The following is a 4,474-nucleotide window of genomic DNA, read 5'->3' as shown; positions in this document are numbered from 1 at the left end:
AAAATAATGACATAAAATTGTATGAAGTTACGAATTGTGTGATGCTGTATTCAATAAATTGCATTGAAATTGTTATCTTTAAAGAGTGCAAGTTTTTCTTGGCTTCAACGCTAATTCCGTTCCGTGCTTGTGTAGCCAAGCGGCGTCATTAGCAAAGCTCGGGAATGGCCCAAGGTATCCCTCATACCATTGGGAGAATAAGGTTCGTCGATTGAGACGAGAAATTATGATGCTACCTAGTTCTGAGGGCCTAGGCTAGTGTGGTGAATAAGCCCACCCTAGTGTGCAAACATCCCTCTGAGGGGCGGGAGGATCGAGCGATGGATCCTGAGAGGGCGATAGGCCAGCTTGAGTCCTCGCCACCAGCAGAGGTGTATGGTCCCGTAGGGTTTTGCCCAGCATGTAGAGGCTGGAAGGCCGAATTCTAGATCATCAGCAGAATGAAGGAATAGAATAAGAGAGCCGGTTTGGCTTGTATGGAATTGATTCATGTATAAACTTTTTTTATATATATCTTGTCTTTGGCATGATTGTATTGTGTAAAAAGGCTGTTTTAACAAACCTTATGAAAAGGGCCTTAATTAAGGAACATGTTTATTTATGTCAAATAGTGTGGTAGGATTAATTAGAAAACAAATTGACGCATGAGTAGGGTGGAAAGTGGGAGGATGGAATGCCCCGATGGCACTATCCTACGGACAAGTGGACTCAATTAGTTGGGTAGCTTTCCAACAGATTAAGTGAAAGCCCTACGCTAGATAATTAGGTTCTTGGGCAACTCTATTCTTGAAGACTAGGTCAGTGGCTGTGCCTTGCATGGATGAGGAAAAAAGTGTTGCCTCTAGAAATCAAGTCTAGTAGTTGCCCAATTTATGATAAATTACCCTATGGGTGATTTGACTTTTAGAAGATCACGCTTCCCCTGTGGGATAGGACTAGGTCTTACCTATGAATCGTATCTTTGAATCTCTACATGGTCAAGGTGTCGATAAATAGGAAATTTTCTCCAAATTAAGACTTAGTGGACTATCTTAAGTGTTTCTCCTAATTTAGAAGGGGGGAATCTTACAATAGAGGTGGTGAGATCACCTCATGGCATTGAGTTATTGCAGAGGCCATATGGCTTGGATATGTTGTCCAAGTATGGTATGATAGGTTGTAAGCCTATTTAAGTGCCATTGGCGCATAACACAAACTTGATTTCCGCGGATACAGGTGAGCTTTTGGAGGACCCCACTATATACAAGCGCACAGTGGGTAGCTTGATCTATATGACCATTACTAGGCTAGACTTGAGTTATGTTGTTGGACTTGCAAGTTAATTTATACATGCCCCTAGGAAGCCACACTTGGATGCAGCTAGACGGATTCTCAGGTACATAAAGTCCGTAGTTGGTTATGGACTTTTCTATGAGGCTGGTATAGAGATACAGCTACATGGGTACACATATGTCGATTGGGCTAGTAGTGTTGCAAACAGGATATCTTCTAGTGGTTTTATGTTCTCATTTGGGAACTGTGAGTTCGAGAAGTAAGAAGCAGCCAATAGTTGCCTAGTCGAGTACATAGACAGAGTACAGGGGTGTTGCTATGGTAGCTTACGAGGTAGCTTGGTTTCAAAAGCTACTTGGTGATATGGGTGAACCTAGATATAGGGTAGTTGTCATTTATTGTGACAACATGAGTAGCATATAGTTGGCTAGTAACCCAGTATACCATGCTAGAAGCACATTGAGGTACACTATCACTTTGTGAGGTAGAAGGTTCTAGTAGGTGTGATGTAGATCTGGTATATATCAGCACAGAGGACTCTCAAGTGGCCGACATCTTCACGAAGACACTGGGCACAAAGAAGCTCCACAGGTTTAGGAGCTTACTTGGAGTGCAGTGTGTGGAGTTGAGCTCGAGGGGGAGTGTCGAGATATCAAGCTCAACTAGTGCTATGACGACGGACATTAATGACCCGCTTGTGTGATAGCTTCCGCACTTATGTCACTGGCATGGTTGGTGAGATTATGGTCGGTATGCCACTAGTAGAGGATAGGCTATGTGACAGCCACTTTGGAGTACTAGAGTTATGTCATAGTTATAATGCCAGCTCATATTCGGGTTCACACTATAGACCAACCACTTTGTATGTTGTAGGAGAGTACTTTCCCTTTATGTATGTTGTAGGAGAGTACTTTGTATGTTGTAGGAGAGTACTTTCCCTTTATGTATGTACTCTTATCTTTTAGTTATGTGGTTGTAAAGCAAAGAAGAAGATAGAAGAAAATTCAGCCATACATCTCTCTTGTGTCTTGCACTCTTTTGTGTGTGTGTGTGTGTGTGTGTGTGTGTGTGTGTGTGTGTTTGCTTGCAAGGAACTCAAGCTCCCTCTCTCTCTCTCCCCCACATTCTCTTTTGCAAACACACACCTTGCAGATTAGGGATTCCTTGTTACTCTTTGTCTTGCCCAGGACATGGGCAAGATATTGAAGTATGCAGGGAAATGTGGACTATAGCTTCATCATTCAGGGACGCTTATGTGCGATGGTGGTTACTTACATCCACACACGGGAGGAGAGCATGTGTGTACGGTAGAACACTAATATTTTATTAATAATTTTGTGCCTTATAATATTTGTATAATAGATTTTTGTGTAGGAGGCGGGTGAGGAGGTATCTCATCTCTTGTTCCCAAACAGCTAGGAGTTGTATCACAGAGGCTCATGCACGCATCGACAATAATTTCACCCGAGTGGATGGGGTACTAGTCAGAGGAGGGGCTGAGCGCTCCAATGCTTTTTTCTGGTAATTACAGTAACTACAAAAATGTGTGTGTGAGTTATTTTCTGTTTTTTTAAACAGTCTATTAGTAGTGATTTTATGCAAACTACAAAAAATGTGTGTGGTTTCATTGATTCCTTTTTTCGTTGGCTATAGTTGATTGCTAGCGACATTCACATACGAGGAGGATTATGTTATTGATTTTTTGGTTGGATGTGGTGGATTGGGAGCAGCTTGTGCTAAGGAGATGCGTCATTGTTTGTTATTAGAGGTTGATTTCTATGCTTTTAGTGAGTGCCTTCAAAATAAGGTTTGTGGGCCATCTCCTAATGATGATGATGAGTAATCATGCAGGCATTTTTATTGTGCATCGCTCTTACCTTTATCTCTATGTTTCTATGTGTTGTTTTTGAAAAAAAACTATTGCAACTAGAGATGTGCATTTTGGACTCCTTATTTTATGGAGTAAGATATTGATTGTTTTGAGATATCTATAGTTTCCAAAGTAAATGTTTTTTTTTTGGCTCAACCTCCATAGTACAAAATGAAATTTTTTATGGGATAAAGTATGCTAGGATGTCTTGCAAGGCGCTGTTAAAGAGAATGTGGAGGAGAGGGAGAGCTTCAAACCCTAGCAAGCAAACACACACACACAAGAGAGAGCAAGACGACACAAGAGAGAGATGGATAGCTGAATTTTCTTCTATCTTCTTCTTCTCTACTCAACCAACATAACATAAAGATTAATGTGAAAATGCTCAACCTCTGTGTGGTCACATACAAAGCTCTATAGTGAGAAGAAGAAAGAGATGAAAGAGATTATTCTCCAGCTGTGCGAGATGAGGACATCTCGCATTTTTTAAGTGGGGTAAGATGTAAGATTCCTCCCTCCAGATTTTATGATGTAAAGGTGTAAGAACCTTCCCTTCAATCTCTTGTAATCATCCCCCCCCCTCAGAAATGGAAAAAGATCTTGTTTTACCCTGTTTTGACCTAGAGAGAGGTAATTTTATCAAAATTTAGATATCTTTGGATACAAAAATTTCCCTAATAAGAATTTCCTTGAAACAGAAGTTCAAAATGAATTTTTCAATGTGCATTAGGAATTAATTAAATATGTGTATAAGAGACATTAGCCTAAGGGTCCACATTTTCAAAAAAAATTGGATTAAGGTCCAAATAAGGTTCCAAAGGGCCAATAGGATTAATCCAAGTGTTGGGATGAGAAAAATGTAAAGAATAAAAGAAAATACCCCAAAAATGAGTAAATGCTCACACAAGATGAAGAGTTGATTGAGTACAGGGTTTATAAGTTAAAAATTAAGGTTTATTAGTTAAAAAAAAGGATATTTTAGTAAAATGATGAATTTTTGACACCTCAGTAAGGAGGCTTTTTTATCATCATTGCTTGACATTTTTAATTCAAAAAAATCAAGATATTTCATCTCTCCTTTCTCTTGGTGCTGCAAACTGGATCAAAAAGGGAGCCAAACTGGATCAAAAAGGGAGCCAAACTGATCCAAAACTTGTCCAAATTGGGTCAAACTGAAGCTGAAACCCTCCAGAACTCAGTTGGACTTGGTTAGTGGCCTCCCTCACCTATAAATAACCCTCATTCCTTTGTATTTTCATCTTTGTGAATTTACATGCCAATATTATCTTCATGTGTAATTTCTATTATCCCTCTATTTGCCTCTTCTCTTGG

The sequence above is a fragment of the Cibotium barometz genome, chromosome 65 (assembly GCF_041138505.1).
Source record: "Cibotium barometz isolate CiBa-2024 chromosome 65, ASM4113850v1, whole genome shotgun sequence".
Lineage (NCBI taxonomy): Eukaryota > Viridiplantae > Streptophyta > Polypodiopsida > Cyatheales > Cibotiaceae > Cibotium > Cibotium barometz.
This window is presented reverse-complemented; position numbering follows the sequence as displayed.